This window comes from Artemia sp. Qi Xiang Cuo, chromosome 7, assembly GCF_049724085.1.
Source record: "Artemia sp. Qi Xiang Cuo chromosome 7, ASM4972408v1, whole genome shotgun sequence".
NCBI lineage: Eukaryota > Metazoa > Arthropoda > Branchiopoda > Anostraca > Artemiidae > Artemia > Artemia sp. Qi Xiang Cuo.
In genome coordinates this window covers 45609181-45631683 of record NC_142800.1, presented here as the reverse complement: position 1 = coordinate 45631683, position 22503 = coordinate 45609181, and the positions used below count along the sequence as shown (strand labels likewise).

The 22503-nt window shown below is 36.2% G+C and overlaps 1 protein-coding gene across 1 annotated transcript in view; it reads left to right on the top strand.

The window, feature by feature from the left end:
• LOC148950335 (visual pigment-like receptor peropsin) overlaps positions 1-22503 on the top strand; it is a 146437-nt gene that overhangs the window by 39088 nt on the left and 84846 nt on the right. The window lies entirely within an intron of this gene.

Here is a 22503-nt window from a genome sequence, read left to right as displayed (position 1 = left end):
TTATCTGCAGGAAAAATGATACAATGAATTATATGACACATGAAAGAAGTCAAGTTCAGCTATTATGAAATAAAATAGGATGAAAATATAATAGTTAAGAAAAATTTAGTCTATATATTTTCACATTAGGAAGAAAGGGATATAAGAATTAGCAACTTTTAGCAAGTTTCAAAGATAAAATTCCCTCAAAAGTTGTAAATTTTTTTTTTAAAGAAACTAGAATTTAATTTCTTTTTAAGGATAATTTTGAAGAATGTAACCCTCCTGTCATCAAAAAGCCCAAATTAAAGATGAGAATCACTTACGTCCCTCCTTAATTAACTACATTGGATCCGTGACGGCATATATACAGAGTGAGAGCAGATTACCAATGAATATGATGACCTTGCAAGGAGCTAATAATGTGATTAAAAGGCTTCGAAATAATTCCCGAATAATATTGGTTCTAATTTGCATAATATTTCTTGTCAACTGTCAATTACAGCTTGCATGGATTTTGGGAACATCCCGATAAGAGTGGCACTTTTGAAAACTGAGTGAAATCAAATAGCGATGCGACATAGGCTTGTCACATGAAAAAAATGGGATAATTCTAAATCAAAACCATTTCCGATTTACAACCATTCACTTCGACAGCAAGCAATTAACTTTTTTTGTACAGATTAAAAATGAATATTCATATACATCGCTCGTAAGTTAAACAATTTGCCGTAATTTTAAGAATATATGTTATTACGGTTGGTGGAGAGGGGAGGGGCGAGGGTAGATGTTGCTTATGATAAATATTTTCATATGATAATAGCTTTTCATTTTGAGTACATTAAGATGAAACTATGTTGTGTGATTTTCTTTGCACTAGATTATTTGCTAAGAAAACTAAGATACTATAATGAATATTGCAAATTTATGACTATTATATTGCTAAAAAGAGCTGCTATTAAGTATGTTGCATGATTAAGATGAAACTATGGTGTGTGATTTTCATTGCTTTAATATGGGCGGCATTGCATAATGCGCTGCTATATTTGTAAATTTTTTCTTTCTAGTAGATAATTTGCTAAGAAAACTAAGAAGGTATAATGAATATTGCAAATTTAGTATTATAATTTAGAAAGGAGAGAAGCGCATTATGAGATGCTATATTTATTATGATTTTCTTTCTAGTTGATTACTATTAAACAACAACTATGTGTGTGTGTATGTGTGGGGGGGATATTGCTACTAAGTGTTTTTTTTTATTTTAATGCATATGTTTTAAATGATTTGAAAATATAGGTTGCTTTTGATCCAATTTTTGACCTTCTTACAAAATCGGGTGTTTTATACACGTTGAAATTAAGTGGCTGTTTTCCTTATAGGTTACAACGGTTCCATCGCTACATTCACCCCCACCTGAAGAAACAAGTCACGTATCATATGATCGCATTGATGAAATGATCCAAATTGAAGCAACTGAGCACTTTCGTTACGTTGCTGAAATACCATTGCATAACAGTAAAGAATATGGTAAATTTTACAGGGGTGTTATGAAGGTAGTGATAATTTAGATGGTACAAATGCTAACATTATTATTAATGACATGGAATGGACAGCTAATTTATTGGGACAATATTTTAATGTTGATAGTAACTCTTTAGATCTTGATAATAGTACAGCTGAACAAGGCAATGAAGTTAATTCAGAGGCTGATCTATCATGGTTGAGCCCAAATACTATGTAAATTTCAGAGAATTTCACTCTTGAGTTAAATGAGAATCCTTCCCCCTCAGATTTACTGAATATTGCCCTAGTTCAATCGAATTTAATTGAACATGAAAATGAATTCAATTGGATGGATTTCCATAGTCCTAACACACTAGAGGCTTTGTTAAGTGTCCTGGGGGATTTTACTCCACAAACCAACTCAATTGTCGAAAAAAGCGCTCGAGGGGGTTTGGATAATGATATAAGAAATGGAGGGGGTTTAGGTAATGTAACGAAATTCTCATCGCTACCGGAATTTCAGCACTGCGAATTTCACTGCGAATCAAGCACACCGGATTTTCACTGCGAAATTTGTCGACCCCTTTAATACACTGATGGCGGGGAATATAATAACCGAACCCATAGATATTATTCAGGAATATGCAGAGAAAATTTTTGCACTTCTATAAAACCGAATTCAACTGTGGGGGGGGGACGGGACAGTATAAAAGCCTCGATTGTTTTAAAAATATTTAATTTAAATGAAAGTCATGGGGAGGTCTATGATCACTATGTGCACTCCTAAATGTCGGTGGTGTGCCTACATTTGAAAATTTAAAAGAGTGTCTCTAAGCAATGGTTTGAAAATACTGTTTCTCATTTGGACAATTAGAATGAAAATGATAGTGATTCCGTAGTTTTATTTGTTGAAAATTTAAGTGTAAATATATGTAAATTTAAAAAAGATTTTATTTTAAGAGGAGGGGCAGGAGGGCCGTCTGAAAGATCTATAATTTTTAAAATATAATCCTTATTTAGAAGGATGTTAGGGTGTTCAACGAATCTGTTTCCAAACAGGCCAAAAATGTTTCATGTACACATTTCTCATATTGGCTTTCCAACCTCTAAAAGATAAGGCTACAAAGAAAAATTTGGACCACTGGGCTGTGCATAGAAAAGAAGGGTCTGATTTTCTCCAAGTAGATTTCTCTTGTTTAACAAAAAAAATTCACGTAACACTCAGGGCGATCGATATTTTTGAACGGGCTAACGCGCATTTAAATATTGGTGTTACAGTGCTGCAATATGAAACAGAATTTCAAGGGGGTGTGCGTTCTAATAAAAAGGGTGTATTATTCCCAGTAAGGGGGCCATCGATTGAATCTGTAAAAAAATGGGTTTGACTGTTATAAAAAACACCTAGCGACCCTGATTCAATCGGTCTTTTTAACCCAATAACGGATATTAGTAGAGTTCTGGGGGGGAGGGAAAAAACAAATGGGGTACGATGCTATTGCCCAATGTGTTTGCCTAGATTTTGGACCGAATTAAAGCTACAAAATCACATGAAACATTGTAAAAGACAAGGCTTTCAAACGGTGGAAACAGTTTCCGGTGACCGGAAAATTTTACGATTTAGAAATTTTCAGAATAAACTTATGCAAAGTGATAAAACAAGTTTGGATTGTGAGGCCGACGACTCACAATTTTCAAATCGAATCAAAGAACATCAAGCCATTGCAGTCTCCTATGCTCATGCGCAGAGAGACAGCAGTAATACTATACGTCTCTTAGAAATAGTCGAGACATTAGACGAGAATGATTGAATGATCAAAAAATTGACTAAATTAATTGTCGCTGCAAATGAGACTATCTCCCGTTTGAGAAAACACACACTACCCAATGATTCTATCAGCAGAGGATTGCCTGGCCAATAATAATAGGAAAATATGCTTGGTATGTAAGGGGGATTTGGAAGAGGTGACTAAGTGAAACGAGACTAGGGGGAAAGAGACTAAGGGAGGGAGGGAAGGGGAAAGTTAGGGATCATGATCACTTGTGGCAGGATATCCGGTTTTCATTCACAATTCAAATTACGATTTGAAATTTATTTTACCGGCTTTGGCACGTATAGTCCATGGGAGGAGGGCAGATAGTCCATGGGTAAATAACTCATTTACCTACAATATTATACCCAAATCTGCTGAGAAGCTGTTGCTTTTAGAATTCAAATGACAGGCAGTGGATAATGAGCATACGTGGTGGAATAAAATCCGTTTTTTAGGTTCATATGGTTTTTTCCCAAAGGTTCTGAGTCAACTAATTCAAGTGCAGAAAAGTGAAAATTTTGATAGTTTCTTTCTACTTAAACAGCGCGTTCCAGACATTGAAATGTGGTAACGTTGTTTTTAAGGTTGTTGAGGTCATATTGTGGTTGTAGATGCCTTTATTCTCCCTTTATAGGGGAGATAAACTATGGTCCTAAGGTATTTAAACTTTTGTAGTGTGCCTTAGGCTATGACCTGACTAATGAAGCGTACCAGCTGGGTATATTCGAGAGACTAAATGTAGATTGTAGAGAGGTTGGCTATAACACAATACTTTTATTCAGTTAACATCGTAATACAAGGTTTAATAATCTATATATATTCTACTGGGACTGGTTGTCCTAAGTAGACCACAAGTCTCAGAAAACTACAATAATATATAATAAGATACTTAAACACTTAAGCACTTCAACACTTAATTATTGATTAAGATACTTAAACAATAATCCGAAAATATTCCAAGGTATTTCTAATTCAATGGACCAAAGGTCAGTCCGGCATAAAATTAGTATCAGTATACCCCTTCCCATAAAATGTATCTCTTATACATTTTTATCAACCACACCTTCCTGGACCCAACCGACGCAAATAGCTAGGAAGTGGTATATTCTCAATTTCCTGTTAAGCAGAAACTTGCCAGGATATGTTGCTAATCTTAATAAAAAGTGGCATTTCTAAACTTTTGTATTTGTGTTTTAATATTTTTACTAAATTCCAAATTGACTTAATTCGAAGGCTTCACCACAGAAATATATGACTTACTGACTTGTAAAGGCATATATGTGTATGTAAATTACAGCTCTGGTGCAAAGTTAAGTGAGGAGAAGCTCCCCCCCCCATTGAAGCATTCTCTAATTCACTTACCGATAGTGAATGCACTGTCGAGGACTATGAATTTGAAAAAAGGGTATGAGTTAAGGGTGGTTGTAAAAATGGTTGGAATTATTGTAGAATGTACTTGGCCAGTGATTTACTCACTTATTTAGACACTGTCTGCAAAAACAGATACTAAATTTATTCAGTATTCGGGCTAGACATTGGCTATTATTTTTTAACACCAGACCTCGTCATGGACTTAATTCTAAAAATCAGTAGGGAGGAAATAGGTTTGATCACCAAAGTGGATCAACACCTATTTGTAGAAAGATCCATGAGAGGGATATGTTTTTCACGGTGATCGCATCCTAGCAACGGATCCAAGTGGGCAGAACTCAGCTGGTTGTGTAAAGTCCAATGCTGTTTTTCTTGACATGAACCCGCTCTACCCCTCGGTGTTGTCTTACTATAGTTTACCGCGTGGCAATTACAAATGGCTTGAAAATCCTTTTGCCATCCCCGACATTCACAATTTCACGGAAAATGGTCCCCAAGGATGGTTTTTTGAAATTGACGGTCACATACCATTGGAACTCTACGACATTGTAAAAGATTTTGTTTTTTCGTGCGTAAATAGAACTGTCACCAAGTTTGTTTGAGCCCATACAATCGGTCTTTTTTCGAAGATATGGGCATGCATTGGACCCCCTCCGAGCAAAAACTAAGTGCAGATTTGGACCCTAAACAGAATATTGTTGTTACCACGTCCTATTGCGCTGGATGGTGATCAATGGTTTCAGGGTCACAAAGATCCACAGAGCCCTGCAATTTGATCCGAAACCCTACTTGAAAACGTTTATTGACACCTTTGTCAGTAAACGTTCACAGGCGAAAAGTAAAGTTAAAAAATAAATGTATAAACTTATTTTAAATTCAGCTTTTGGTAAAATGTGTGAAAGCGTACGAAACAGATCGCGTTGTGACGTCGTAACTTGCCCAAGAGAATGTGCACGAATTGTCGCTGACCCTAACTTTACAACATTCACGACCATTGACCCGAATATGGTTCTGCTACACAGAAAAAAAGAAATGTTGTTCTGAATAAGAATATCGCGGGGGAAGTTCAGTACAGAAAATTTCCAAGAAACTCATGTTGTCTTTCTTTTACAATGTGTGCAAGGTACAATGGCCAAGGGAGGGGGAGGTTCAAGTTTACTATGGTGACACAGATTCTCTATTGTTAAAAGTTAAAACCGGGAATTTATTGGAGGATTTGGAAAATGGTGTTCACATTGGCCCACGGATGGATTACACGAGATTGGAATGAGAGCATCTACCCCGAGTTGGTGAAACGCCAGGCCCCCAAAAAACTATTAATGTTAAAGCCGGAGACGGGGAGCGATTTAATATGCAATGGGTTGTTCCTCGGTCCAAAAGTGCACTGTGTGGAAACACACGGCAAGGATGTAAAACAAGCGTGCAAAGGCGTGCCTACACACTTTGTAAAAAAAAACTTCGACATGAGTGTCTACAGAAACTGGGTGGACAGTTGTCTAGTGCCAAGAGTAAAAGTAATGGCAATTCGCTGTCTACAATATATATATGTCTTGCATATCCGAGAAGGTCTATGTACTCGAGAATGGTGTAAGGGTACTCCCCCATGGCCACTACCGTATGTCAGATCGAGTTGAATGTATGGACTATCGAAAACAACTCGGTCTGGATAAATTAACTTAAATAATAAAAAAAATAGTACTTGATGGGGGGACAACAATTTCTCAATTAAAATCTTCATTCTATTGCCATCATCGTCATTTAACTTTTACAGCTGCTATTGTATACAGTGTGTTTCCTGTCGCAGCGGGCCGTCCTTACCGGCCCCGTGGCCACCGGCCTTCGGCCCCGGGGGTAGGGGGTCCGGACCACGGCTGGCCTTTACCCTCGGCCCAGCCTTCGGCCCCGGTGGGGGGGCTTGGGGGGGAGGATTCTCATCTTTTAAATGTTGTAAATAGTGTTTTCTCATATTTTTTCTATTAGTCTACGAATGTGTTCAACTGTGCTGCTGCTATTGTTGCTGTTCATGCTGTATTTTAAGTTTTTTTGTCAATAAATTAAAAATATTAAATTGTTGTTGTTCTTCTCTTGTTGCTATTGTTGTTGTTGTTGTATCAAAAGTGTTGTTAATAAAAAAAATGTTTTTGTTATTGCCATTGAATAACTTACTAGGTAGATCCAAGGAAAAATTATTATTTATTCATTAGACAAGTATGGTTTACAGTTAGTTCTAGTCCAACTGTTGTCAACAGCATTAGCAGTAATTGTAAATTTAAAACACCATTCAGATCGTTTCCCTGTGGCCCGTGAGTTTCGGGGAAAATGACACTTTTAGCTAAAATAATTGAAAATTGTAATAAAATGTTTTTTGGAAAAACCAAAGAAAATTTACTATTGCTATAGTATTTGGCAGGAGTCCTATGATCAAATAAAAGCTTTTGCCACTGCTATGTCCATGCCCATACAATTCATATGGGGACTTGACATTTTCAGTAGTATTGAGTCAAACTCATGGCTGATTATTGATGATTTAGCTGAATCAATTGAACAGTTCTCACAGGAAATGCAACAATTATTTACAGTTCGCTCTTATCATGAAAAAATTTCCATTACCCTAGTCCTACACAATATGTTTCGTGAGAGCTAGCGAATAAGAACCATTGGCTTAAACTGCGCCGTCTATATTATGTATCGCGTTGTTCGTGATTCAAGTTCTCTATTAACTCTCAATAAACAAATATATCCAGGTGCCCTCAAATTTATACTTTCAGCGTACAGTCAGGCGACAAATAAGCCCTACAGGTACATTTTGCTAGATCTTAATCAGAATACACCCGAGGATCTGCGTGTAGTCACATATATTTTCGACAAAGAAATTACTGTCTATCTTCCGGTGAACAGTAGAAAGGGCTATTAGTTGCCATCATGACAATGAAGAAACTACACGAAAATAGACTCTTATTTTCCTTTCTAAGCACTTAAAAACCCCCACTAGGAAGGCCATACTCAAACATGGTGTTGACAAAGAATTTATTAATATAATATCTGAACTTTGTTTAAATTTAACTGAGGGCGATGTATACTTGCAGAAGGTGTTAGACAACAGACAAAGCAACATCGTTCCACTGTACGTGCCTTGGCTTATAAAAACAAACCGTCGTCCGAGGCCGAAGGCTGGGCCGGGGTCGAAGGCCAGCGGCCGCGGGGCTGGAAAGGGCGAAACGCTGCGAAAGGAAACAAACTCTGTATACAAAAGCAGCTGTAAAAGTTAAATGACGATGATGGCAATGGAATGAAGATTTTAAATGAGAAATTGTTGCCCCCCTACCATCAAGTACTATTTTTTTCAATTTAAGTTAATTTATCCAGACCGAGTTGTTTTCAATAGTCCATACATTCAACTCGATCTGAAATACGGTAGTGGCCATGGGGGGTACTCTTCAGGGTTGCCACCCTAACATAGAATAATTTAATAAATCGGAGAGGAAAAATTTACTAGATCGCATCTGTTTTTACTAAATGCTCCAAAAAAATTTTTGTGCGTGCGGCTATGCCGCACGCGCACCATCAAGCATCGATTTTTAATATAGGAGGATAATCAAAAGGATTTTCAGAATCTTATTTCCTTTCTTCTTATTTTTTTTCCTCTTTTCTTCTTTTCTTTCGTTTTCATAGTATGATTAAAAATTCCGGAAACCTACAAGTTCAAAAATCCTTTTTTTGGTATATATATATATATATATATATATATATATATATATATATATATATATATATATATATATATATATATATATATATATATATATATATATATATATATATATTCCTGAATAAAAATTTTCAAACTGAGGAGATTCACCTAATCACTTTGGGTGGTTGGCTTTTGTTTTGATTCCAATAGATTCCCAATCATCACAAATCCAAGTATTATTATAGCTTCATTTTTAGTTGGTAAGATTTGATACACAGAAAACTGATTTTGTCGACCTTTAGACGCCTGAAGTGAAGTGTCTGTATGAAAATACGTGACTGCTTGTCTGCTTGAAAAATTGTAAATTGTAAAACAGACAAGCAAAAATTGTAAATTGTCATATGTTTACGGTAATTTTTTTCCCTGAATTCATGGAAAATAAAAAAAATGTTTTGTTTACTATAAATCATGACTTTTTACTAGTTTTTACTAGATTTCGGGAAATTTACTAGATCCTCTAAATTTACTAGCTTTATTTTTTTTACTAGATCTAGTAAAATCCATTGTAGAGAGCGAATTGCCATTACTTTTGCTCTTGGCACTAGACAACTGTCCACACAGTTTCTGTAGACACTCCTGTCGAAATTATTTTTTACAAAGTGTGTAGGCCCTCCTTTGCCCGCTTGTTTTACATCCTTTCCGTGTTTTTCCACACAGTATACTTTTGGACCGGGGAACACCCCATTGGATATTAAATCGCCTCCCATCTCTGATTTTAACATTGATAATTTATTGGGGGCCTGACGTTTCACCAACTCGAGGTAAATGCTCTCATTCTAATTCATGTAATCCATCCGCGGGCCAATGTGAACACAATTTTCCAAATAAACTTGAAACTCCCCCTCCCTTGGCCATTGTACCTTGCACACATTGTAAAAGAAAGAGAACATGAGTTTCTTGGAAATTTTAAGTACTGAAGTCCCCCGCGACATTCTTATTCAGAACAACATTTCTGTTTTTTCAACATAACTTGTGGAAAGCGATTGACAACTATGAATGGATTGAAAAATAGCTCCAATAAGGGGGTTTAGACCATTTCACTTGCTGGCACAAAGGGATCTTGACTGTTTGGAATTGACCTTAATAAGAATTTGTGTGCCAAAGCAATTTTGCACCTATCACAGAGTATTTATTTTAACCTTAAAGTTGGATAATTATAATAGATTTCCTATGCGTTCTTCCCATACAAAACACCTTCCCATAAGTTATAAACCCCCCTTAATAAGTTATGCCCCAAGGCGTTACTTACAACACCTACCCCTGGGCCCTGGTGGGCTGTGTCGACATCGGAGTTTTTTGTTATCAGAACTTTGAACTATTTTAACAAAATGCCTATCTCAAAATTTTTATCTGATTCATTTAGGGTGTGGAGGAGGGAGAGGGGCTAGTTTTCCTTCAGTCTCTTTTGACTCTTAAAAAATGAACAAGAACTTTCAATTTTCAATCAAATGAGCCCTCTCTAAATTTTATACGAGCATCCCTTCCATAAGAAATAATATGAAGGATTCGGAGAATCCTTAAATTACAACCCTTGCCCTCTGAGGGCTTTGGGGGAGCTGTAATACTCATAGACCTAATTTCCAGAACTTAAAATTGCATTTAAAAAATGACATTCTTACAATTTTGATTGGATGTGTTTGGGGAAAAGGTGGGCGTGAGAAGGGGGCTAGTTGCCCTGAAATCACTTTTGAATATTACAAAGACCACCTGCCCTCGGTATTTCCAATCGAATGAGCCTTTTTTGAAGTTTCTATGACACTGCCTTCTATAAAAACCTTATATGCCCAATGGCATAACTTAAAACCCTTGCCCTGAGGGTTGTGGGGGATTGTCCTCCTCAAAAACATATTTTTTATCTGGAAATATTCTACGCTGAACAAAATGGCTATCTCAAAATTCTGATTGGATGTGTTTGTGGGAATGATGGGCGTGGGGGGTTGGCTAGTTGCCCTCCAATCACTTTTGACCATTAAAAAGGGCACTAGCCCTTTGAATTTCCAATTGAATGTGCCTGTTTTGAAGTTTCTATGACAACGCCTTCTATAAAAACCTTATATGTTCCCAGGGCATAACTTAAAAATCTTGCCCTGAGGGTTTTGGGGGAGTGTCCTCCTCAAAAACATATTTTCTATCTAATTTCCAATCGAATGAGCTTGTTTTGAAGTTTCTACGACAACGCCTTCTATAAAAACCTTAAATGTCCCAGGACATAACTTAAAACTCTTGCCCTGAGGGTTGTGGGGGAGTGTCCTCTTCAAAAATATATTTTCAATCTGGATATCAACTACGCTGAACAAAAATGGCTATCTCAAAATTTTGATTGGATGTGTTTGGAGAAATGATAGGCGTAGGGGGGGCTAGTTGCCCTCCAATCCCTTTAGACTATTAAAAAGGGCACTATCCCTTTGAATTTCCAATCGAATGAGTCTTGTTTGAAGTTTCTGCGACAATGCTTTCTATAAAACCTTATATACCCCCAGGGCATAACTTAAAACCCTTGCCCTGAGGGGTGTGGGTGAGTGTCCTCCTCAAAAACATATTTTCTATGTGACAATCAACTACGCTGAACAAAATGGCTATCTCAAAATTTTGATTGGATGTGTTTGGGGGAATAATGGGCGTGGGGGGGGGCTAGTTGCCCTCAAATCACTTTCGACTATTAAAAAGGGCACTATCCCTTTGAATTTCCAATCGAATCAGCCTTTTTTGAAGTTTCTACGACAAAGCGTTCTATAAAAACCTTATATGCCCCCAGGGCATGTCTTAAAACCCTTGCCCTGAAGGTTCTGGGGGAGTGTCCTCCTCAAAAACATATTTTCGATCTGGGAATCAACTACGCTGAACAAAATGGCTATCTCAAAATTTTGATTGGATGTTTTTGGGGAAATGCTGGGCGTGGGGAGGGGGGGGAAGGGGGCTTGTTACACTCCAATCACTTTTGATTATTAAAAAGGGCACTAGCCCTTTAATTTCAAATCGAATGAGCATTTTTTGAAGTTTCTACGACAACACCTATTTAAACCTTATACGCCCCCAGGGCATAACTTAAAACCCTTGCCCTGAGGGTTTTGGGGGAGTATCCTCCTCAAAAATATATTTTCTATCTGGAAATCAACCATGCTGAACAAAATGGCTATTTCAAAATTTTGATGGGATGTGTTTGGGGAAATGAGGAGCGTGAGGGGGGGGCTAGTTGCCCTTCAATCACTTTTGACTATTAAAAAGGGCACTAGCCCTTTAATTTCAATTGAACGAGCCTGTTTTGAAGTTTCTACGTCAATGCCTTCTATAAAAACCTTATATACACCCAGGCCATAACTTAAAACCCTCGCCCTGAAGGCTCTGGTGGAGTGTCCTCCTCAAAAATATATTTTCTGTCTTGGAATCAACTAAGCTGATCAAAATGGTCATCTGAAAATTTTCATTGGTTGTGTTTGGGGAAATGATGGGCGTGGGGGGGCTAGTTGCCCTCCAATCACTTTTGACTAGTAAAAAGGGCACTAGCCCTTTAAATTTACAATCGCATAAGTATGTTTTGAAGTTTCTACGACGACGCCTTCTATAAAAACCTTATAGCCCCCAGGACTTAACTTAAAACCCTTGCCCCGAGGGTTGTGGGGGAGTTTCCTCCTCAAAAATATATTTTCTATCTGGAATCATTGCCCTCCAATCACTTTCGATTATTAAAAAGGGCACTAGCTTTTTCAATTTCCAATCAAATGAGCCTTTTTTGAAGTTTCTACGACAACGCCTTCTATAAAAACCTTATTTCCGCAGGGTATAACTTAAAACCCTTGTCCCGAGGGTTGTGGGGGAGTGTCCTCCTCAAAAATATATTTTCTATCAGGAAATCAACTACACTGAACAAAATTTATATCTCAAAATTTTGATTGGATGTGTTTGGGGAAATGATGGAAGTGGGGGAAAGGGGGGCTGGTTACACTCCAATCACTTTTGACTATTAAAAAGGGCACTAGCCCTTTAATTTCCAATCGATTGAGCCGGTTTTGAAGTTTCTACGACAACGCCTTCTATAAAAACCTTATATGCCCCCAGGGCATAACTTAATACCCTTGCCCTGACGGCTGTGGGGGAGTTTCCTCCTCAAAAATATATTTTCTATCTGGAAATCAACTACGCTGAACAAAATGGCTATCTCAACATTTTGATTGGATGTGTTTGGGGAAATGATGGGCGTGGGGGGGGGGGGGGGCTAGTTGCCCTCCAATAACTTTAGACTATAAAAAATGGCACTAGAACTCTAGATTTCCAATCGAATGAGCCCCCTTTGAATTTTCTAGGACGACCCCTTCCGTATGAAGTGCCTCTGGGAAAAAAAACAAAAAAACATTTTAGCCGTATGGCCTTTACTATAGGCAACGCTACAGCGTTGCCCCTGATAGGTGTTGATCCACATCGGTGGTAAAACCTATTTCCTCCCCGCTGATTCTTAGAATTAAGTCCATGACGAGGTGTGTTGTTGAAAAATAAAAGTCAATGTCTAGCCCAAATTCTGAATAAATTTGGTGTGTGTTATTGCAGACAATGTCTAAAAGAGTCAGTACATTACTGGTCAAGTACATTCTACAATAATCCCAACCATTTTTACAACCATCCTTAGCCATACCCTTTTGGAAAATTCATAGTCCTCGACAGTGCATTCACTATTGGTAAGTGAATTATAAAATGCTTCAATGTGGGGTAGTTTCCCCTCACTTAACCTTGCACCAGAGCTGTAATAGTCATACGCATATATGCCTTTACAAGTCATTAAGTCACATATTTCATTGTTTAAAAGCGCTGTTTAAGCAGAGGGAATCATCAATTTTCTGCACTTGAATTAGTTGACTCTAAGCCTTGGGGAAAAAACTATATGAATCTAAAAACGGATTTTATTCCAACACGTATGTCCATTATTTCATGCCTGTCATTTGGTTCCTTTGAACAACAATTCATCAAAAGATTGGGGTATAATATTGTAGACACATGGGTTATATCCTCAGAGAGTACATGCCCCCTCCCTCCCTGGATACACATGCAAAAGTCTGTAAAATAAAATTTTTATTCGCAATTAGAATTGTGAATGAAAACCGGTATGAAAAACTGTCAGCTTACATTCACATTGCATGATTGATGTGCTACGCCACGACAATTACTATCACCTGAGGATATTTCCCGCCACAACTGATCCTGATTTCTAACTTTCCCCTTCCCTCCCCCCTTAGTCTTTTTTCCCCAAGTTTCTTCCCCCTTAGTCCCCTCTTCAAAGTCCCCCTACATACCCAACATATTTTCTTATTTTTAATGGAAAGGCAATCTTTTGCTGATAGTATCATTGGGCAGTGTCTGTTTTTCAAACGGGAGATAGCCCCATTTGCAATGACAATTGATTTAGTCAATGCTTTGATCACACAATCTTCCTCGTCCAATGTCGCAACTATTTCTAAGAGACGCATAGTGTTACTGCTGTCTCTCTGCGCATGAGCATAGGAAACTGCGATGGCTTGATTTTCTTTGATACGATTTTGCTATTGTAAGTTGTTCACGTCTGTGAGCTTGGCCTCACAATCCAAACTTATTTTATCACTTTGCATAAGTGTATTCTGAAAATTTCTAAATATTGAAACTGCCCGGTAATCAGAAACTGTCTCCACCGATTGATAAACGTGTCTTTTGCCGTGTTTCATGTGATTTTGTAGCTTTAATTCGGTCGAAAATCTCGAAAAACACATTGGGCAGTAGTATCATACCCCATGTGTTTTCCCTCCCCCAGAACTCTACTAATATCCGTAATGGGATTGAAATGACCAATTGAATTAGGTTCACTAGGCAGTGTGTACAACAGCCAAACACAGTGTTTCACAGATTCAATTGATTGCGCTCTTACTGGAAATAATACACCCTTTTTATTAGAACGCACACCCTCTTGAAATTCTGTATCATATTGCAGCACTGTAACACCAATATTTAAATACGCGTTGGCCCGTTCAAAAATATCTGTCGCCTTGAGTGTTACTGGAAATTTTTCTGTTAAACAAGAGAAATCTACTAGGGGAAAATCAGACCCTTCTTTTCCATGCACAGCCCAGTGGTCCAAATTTTTCTTTGGAGCATCACTTTTTAGAGGTCGGAAAGCCGATATGAGAAATGTGTACATGAAACATTTTTGGCCTGTTTCGAAACAGATTCGTTGAACGCCCTGACATCCTTCTAAATAAGGATTATATTTTAAAACTATAGATCTCGCAGACACCTCTCCTGCCCCTCCTCTTAAAATAAAATCTTTTTTTAATTTATATATATTTACACTTAAATTTTCAACAAATAAAACTGCTAAACCAATACCATTCTCATTATAATTGTCGAGATGAGAGACATTATTGTCAACCCATTGCATAAAGACACTCTCATAATTTTCCAAATGAGGGTACACCACCAAAATTTCGGTGTGCACATAGTGATCATAGACCTCCCCATGACTTTCATTTAAATAAAATATTTTAAAACAATTAAGGCTTTGATACTGTCCCGTCCCCCCAAAGTCAAATTCGGTTTTCTAGAAGCGCACGATTTTTCTCTGAATATTCATGAATAAAATCTCTTGGGTCGGTTATTGTATTCCCCGCCATCGGTTTATTAAAGGGATCGCCAAATTTTGCAGTGAAAACGTCTATTGTATTCAGAATTGAATTTGTTTGCTGAAATTCCAGTAGCGGTGAGAATTGTGTAACATTACCTAAACCCCCCTCAACCTTGCATATCATTATCTAAACCCCCTCCCCCGCTTTGTTGGACAATTAGGTTGGTGTGTGGAGTAAAATCCCCCATTTCACTTAACATAGCCTCTAGTGCGTTAGGGCTATGTAAATTCATTCAATCGAATTCATTTTCATGTTCTATTAAATTCGATTGAACCGGGACTATATTCATTTAATCTGAGGGGCAAGGATTCTCATTTAACTCAAGAGTAAAAATGTCTAAAATTTGCATGGTATTCGGACTCAGCCATGGTAGATCACCCTGTGATCTAACTGCATTGCTCTGTTCAGCTGTACTATTATCTAGATCTAAAGAATTACTATCAACATTGAAATATTGTCCCAATAAATTATCTGTCCATTTCATGTCGTTGATAATGTTGGCATTTGTACCATCTAAATTATCACAACCATCATAACACCCCTGTAAAATTTACCATATCCTTCACTGTTATGCGATGGCATTTCAACAATGTAACGAAAGTGCTCAGGTGCATCAATTTGAATCATTTCATCTATGTGATCATATGATACGTGACTTGTTTCTTCAGATGGGGGTGAATATGGCGATGGAACCGTTTTAACCTATGAGGAAAACAGCCACTTAATTTCAACGTTATAAGACACCCTATTTTTTAAGAAGGTCGAAAATTGGATCAAAAGTAACCTATATTTTCGAATCATTTAAAACATATGCATTAAAATAAAAAAAAACACTTAGTAGCAATATCCCCCCCACACATACACACACACATAGTTGTTGTTTAGTATTAACCAAATAGAAAGAAAATTATAATAAATATAGCATCTCATAATGCGCTTCTCTCCTTACTAAATTATTATACTCTTAAATTTGCAATATACATTATAACTTCTTAGTTTTCTTAGCAAATAATGTAGTGGAATGAAAAATAATAAATATAACAGCGCATAATATACTGCTGTCCGTACTAAATTATAACACTCATAATTTTGCCATATTCATTATACCTTCTTAGTTTTCTTAGTAAATTATCTACTAGAAAGAAAAAAATACAAATATAGCAGCTTATTATGCGATGCTGCCCATACTAAAATAAGAAAAATCACACACCTTAGTTTCATCTTAACCATACAACATAATTAATAGCAGCAGTATTTATCAATATAATAGTCATAAATTTGGAATATTCATTATAGTATCTTAGTTTTTTTAGCAAATAATCTAGTGCAATGAAAAATGATAAATATAGCGACGCACAATGTGCTGCTGATGCTGTCCATACTAAATTATTATGCTCATAAACTTACCATATTCATTATACCTTGTTAGTTTTCTTACCAAATTATCTACTAGAAAGAAACATGACAAATATAGCAGCGCATAATGTGCTGCTGCCCATGCTAAAACAATAAAAATCACACACCATAGTTTCATCTTAATGTACTCAATATGAAAAGCAATTATCACATGAAAATATAAAATACATTCTTAAAACTACGGCAAATTGTTTAACTTACGAGCTATATATACAAATATTCATTTTTAATCTGTATAAAATCAGTTAATCGCTTGTTGTCGAAGTGAATGGTTTTGATTTAGAATTATCCCATGTCATTCATGTGACAAGCATATATCACTTCCGTATTTGATGTTATTCAGTTTTCAAAAGTGCCACTCTTATCGGGATGTTCTCAAAATCCATGCAAGCTGTAATTGACAGTTGACAAGAAATATTATGCAAATTAGAACCTATATTATTCGGGAATTATTTCGAAGCCTTTTAATCACATTATTAGCTCCTTGGAAGGCCATCATATTCATTGGCAATTTGCTCTCACTCTGTATATATGCCGTCGCAGGTCCAATGTAGTGAATTACAGAGGGACGTAAGTGATTCTCATCCTCAACTCGGGCCCTTTTGATAGCGGGAGCGACGCATTCTTCAATATTATCCTTAAAAAGAAATTAAGTAAAAAAAGAAATGTTTCGTTAAAAAAAATCTTTTTTAACTTTTGAGGGAATCTTATCTTTAAGACTTTCTAAAAGTTGCTAATTCTTATATCACCTCCCCTAATGTGAAAATGTATAGACCAAATTTGTTTCTTAACTATTATATTTTCATCCTATTTTATTTTATAATAGCTGAACTTGACTTCTTTCATGTGTCATATAATTCATTGTATCGTTTTTCCTGCAGATAAGCCTATAGAACAGAATGACACAGAAAAAGCCATAATATAGCATACAATTCTGTAAATATATTAGAAATTATACTTGTAACAACCAGGGCTAATGAAAAACATAGAAGGATAAAACCCGGAATTATGGGGGGGATTAATTGTCAAATTTAGATAGCTAGGTAGGCTACAGATCCATAACTTCCAAAATGTAAAATTCATTTAAAATCGTAATCGTAAAATTCATTTCCGGCAAAAAAATGATTTTATTTGGAAAGGGCAAAAAAGGCATCGAGTGCTATATCCACATAAGTCAATAATATGTTTTGGTAAAAAAATTCACCAAGTAAACATTTCAATTAATTATTTATAAAGAGAACTCACGTTACAAATTTGCGTAGCAAAAACTTCCAAATCCATCGTATTTGATGTTTCCTCCATAATGCTATGAAACGTACTGTTACTTTAGCCTCAAAACGTGAACAATATAAGCAATGTCTCAAGGTGGAATTGAAACATCACCGATAACACAATATTATGAGTTCAATAATATCCTGTTACAAAAATTCAGGCTAAATTCAATGGAGGTCAATGATCATGTCCTGGTTGTATTCACTAAGCGTGTTGCGTCACTCCCGTTAGTAGGGCAATGATCGTTTTCGTCCCGTATGTAAATAAGCATTTATACTAGTAATAACAGCAGTAGTTTTAGTAGTAGTAGTTGCAGAGGTAGCAGTAGCAGCAGTAGTGGTAGTAGCAGTAGCATTAGTACTACTAGTAGTAGTATTGGTAGTAGTATAGTAGAATCAGCAATAGAAAGTAGTAGTAGTAGCATACACATAGTGCCTTTTGATAAGCTCAACATCCCCCTAGACATAGCCCTGAAACTTTCATCTTAATAACCTTAGCCCCACTAGTAGTAGCAGCATTAGTAGTAATAGTAGTAGCAGTATACATATAGCGCCTTTGTTTTTCAACTTTCCTTTCAACATACCCTGAAAGTTTCTACTTAATACCTTAAACTGTTCCTGGAACATTGCTGATACGTCCTTTTTACAGCTTGCACGCACATAGTGTGTTCTTATTCAGTTCAGCATCCCCTCAACATTCCCTGAAACTTTCACCTTAATACTCTTAGCTTTAGTTATAGTAGTAGTAACAGTGGTAAAAGTAGTATCAGTGTTATTAGTAATAACAGCATTTACTAAGTGCCTAATTAGGATAATTATTCGCTAATCTTCATTTTTTCCAAAATAGACTCTATAATATTAAAAAATATACAAAATCCTTTTCTAATACATATTTTTAGATTCATCTTCTTTTCTTTCTTTCATTGTATGGTATTTAGTCCTTATTCAAGCTTAGTGGATGTAACTCCTTTCCTCGTTTCCTCTTCCTTTTCATTTTCTGGAGAATAAATCTGTTTCCTTTATATATTTTTCGCTTAATTTTTCTATGTTTTCTTTCACTACTCTATTTTTCTAAAATTAAACTACTCATATAAATTTTCTTTCCTTTAGTTTTAAATCAAAGTTCAAATCAGCAATGTCAACAGAAGTAAGAACTTCCAGTGCGAAATCTATTTATCCTTTCTGTTTATCCTTCACAAAATCATATCTTACATAGGTTTTTTAGTCTCCTGGGAGGTGATGGACAATCTCTACATTAATTTTACTTACTTCTTTTTCAAGTTGTAGTAAAAAGAACTCGTCCCTTCATTTCAATGAAATTTTCATTTGTCTTCTAAGCGCTGGTTTTCCCTTTGCATAATTTTGTTTGCGATTTGATGTGATTCTCGCTGTCTCTTATCTTGTAACCACATATTTTGTTGTAAATCATTTTCGTTTGAGATTTCGTTTGCGATTCGCTATGGTGCTCGTTGTCACACATCTTCTAGCCACAGGTTTTGTAATGCTTCATTTTTGTTCATTAATAGCTCAGAATTTTTGTCTAATCCTTTTGCTTTAGTTGTGTGCAAAAGCTGCCATCTAGTAAAGAGAAAACCACGACTCCTAGTAGGCCAAAAAAACTAACTAATTTACTGAAAAGAATAGAAGTTGTATCCTGTTTTCTTTTCAAGTTGTGTGCTGTTCTACTAAGCTTGTTTCACCCTTAGAATTAAACTGCTTAAATTATGCTCCAGAAGGACTGCTTATTTACATCAATCGTCGATCTCGTTTGACCAAACAATTTTTTTTTGTAAAAAAAGAATAATTCTTTCTATTTTTTTCTCCTTTCCTAAGTCTCGTGTTTTAAGTCTCGTGTGGTTGAACTTCGTGATTAGTTTGCTATAGAACATTCAAAGACCTTGGGAATATTTATAGTTACAAGCTAAATATCTATTAATCAGTCTCCATGCATCATCTTTCGTGGATACTTCGTTGACACATGAAAAGAGAACGGGGAACATACGATTAAAACTATGAGAGACACGTCCAGACAAAAAAAAAACTTTTTAGAAGTATCTTAAAAGTTAACTACAAATATTTGTAGCCTAACATAATATCTTATCATGATAACACACAATGGCTCCTTTTATCAACTATGTTTAAATAATAGCAATAAATAATTGAGAATTCTTTAAAAATGGACATATTACGATTGAATTCCGTCTCTGAATAAAAAAAAAACAACAATTTTTTTTCACTGAAAGTAAGTAGCAACAATAATACTCAAAACGAACAGAAATTAATCCATATATGAAGGGTTTCCCCCTCCTAAATACCTTGCAATTTACGCTAAATCTATTAGTACTTTTGAAAAAGCTGTGCCTCTGTGTTTCAGTAGCCATTCTTAAAAAATGGGACAAACAGTCAAACAGTCATAGGCTATGCGGAATAATTTCTGTTCGTTTTGAGTTTTTATATTGCTCCTTACTTTCAGTTAAACCAACCTGTTTTTTTTAATTAATTCCTGAAAGTTTTTTTTTCAAATAGCGTCTGTACATCTGCCTCAGCCTCCAAGATATATACCCCCTCTCCTCAAGGGATACTCTTCTGTGGAAAACTCAAAAGAACCGTTCCTGAAGTTTTGCAGATGTATCCTTTTGAAAACCTAGAAGCAAATAGCGTTTTTAAAACTAATGATAAATCCAAATTTAATATTAGTTCCAATTTGTTATCGTTAGCCGCTCTCAATACATTTCAGATATGTCATAAAAAACTTAAATGCACATATTTTCTTTTGGTTTAATTCAGCAAATTCTAAAAATTTTTACTTATTGCTCTTAGCTGTTCCAGAAATATTAAAGATACGATCTTTAATAGTCGGGATGTACATACTGTCTTTTGGTTTAAATACACCCCTCCCCCGAATTTTCCTGAAAGGATCTAAACGTCCTGAAATATTGCAGATGCGAGTTTTGAAAAACTGAATGCAAATAGAGTCTTCGAATCGGTTTAACAGCGCCTCATATTTAACGGAAAATCTGAACTTGATATCATTAGCTGCTCCTAAGATATTGCAGGTTTGCCCCGGATGCGCATAGTGTCTTTTGATATAGTTCAACATTTTTTCCTCATCATTCCTTGAAATTTTCAGTTTAATATTCTTAGCCGTTCCTGACATACTGCAGATACGTCCTTCTCACAGCCGGGATGCAAATAATGCCTTTTAATGTAGTTCAACAAGTCCGTAAAAATTCACTGAAAGTTTCAACTTGATATACTAAGCTGTTCCTAAGATATTTTATTGACGGGCTTTTGACACCCTGAGTACATATAGGGTGTTTTTTTTTTTAGTTCAAGCCCAACCTCAAATTGGCGTGAAATTTTTAATTTAATATCTTTAGCCGTTCCTGAGGTACTGCACACACATCCTTTGGAAAACCTTGATGAGGCAGTTTCTTTTGATTTAGATAAACATCCCTCCTCAAAATTCCCAGGAAGTTTTAAGTTAATATCCTTAGCTGTTCCTGACACACTGCACATACGCAATTTTAGCCACAAGAATACACCTAGCCTTCAGGGTCGGATTTAAGGCTTTGACGCTTCTGGGCCCAAGCGTTTTTGGGGCTTCGTTTCTGCGACACTTTCGGGGAAATCCCCAAAAATTTGGGGATAGTGGAAACACTGAACAGAACGTAACTGATGAGCCAAAAGTAATGAAGTAGAGAGGTGATACCAAACTCTCAGCTCCCATTCTTGGGAGACATCTGACAGTTTATAGTCGGCCATGGACTCCCTAAGTTGCTTTAAAATCACTTTTCTCTGAAGAGGCAGACTGCTATTTTGGCGTCTGCCCCCCCCACCCCCTCCCCCGGAAAATTTTCTGCCGGCACCCTTGAAATCCAGGGCTGCTAGTTTCTTCTGATTTAGTTCAATAGCTGTCTCAACATGCCCTCGAATTTTTAACTTTATACCAATAGCCGTTCCTGTGATATTGTAGGTACGCATTGTCGACAGTTTGGATGCACGCACTGTCTTTTGATTTAGTTTTCCATCTTCTCAACATTTCCTTAAAGTTCTATTTAATGCCCTAAACCTTTTTAAACACACACGATGAAAGTTGCTCACCTTCTCAGTAAAAAAAGAAAGAAAAAAAAGCTATATGTAAACAGTGGGAAAACTGCATAATTTACATCCCTTGCAACAGGAAGTAAGATTTTAAAGCAGAAGTCTAAAAGGGTATGGGAGAGGGGCTTGTTCCCCTTCAGTCACTTATGACTCTTAAATAGGGTACCAATGTTTTTGATTTCGAATAAAATGAGCCCGCTCGAAATTTTTACCACCACTTCTTCCATACTAAGTGGCCAGGACGAAAGGAAAATGAATAATAATAATAATATATTAAACCAATATCACTCTTTACTTTGCCTCAAGAATTCACTGCCTATGATATCATTCTTTTCAAATGTATTAAAAAGATGGGATTAATGAAATTTTAATTTGAAATTTTGATTGAGGTTTTCTAACACCTACCTTATCTTTGGCACTTTTTATTTGTTTTTGTTTGGATTCATTATTCGAAACTAACTTATTTTCAATTTAATTGCTTCGTTACTTCATTTATAGTAACTTCTACTCCTTCTAAGCTTTTAATTTGTTCCTTACTTTTCATGGATCAAACCTGTTTTGATTTTAGTTTAATATAAGACAAGATAGTCTTAGTTTATTCAAATTGAAAGACCAAGAGAAATCTAAGAATATATATTCTTCTGATCTCAAATTTG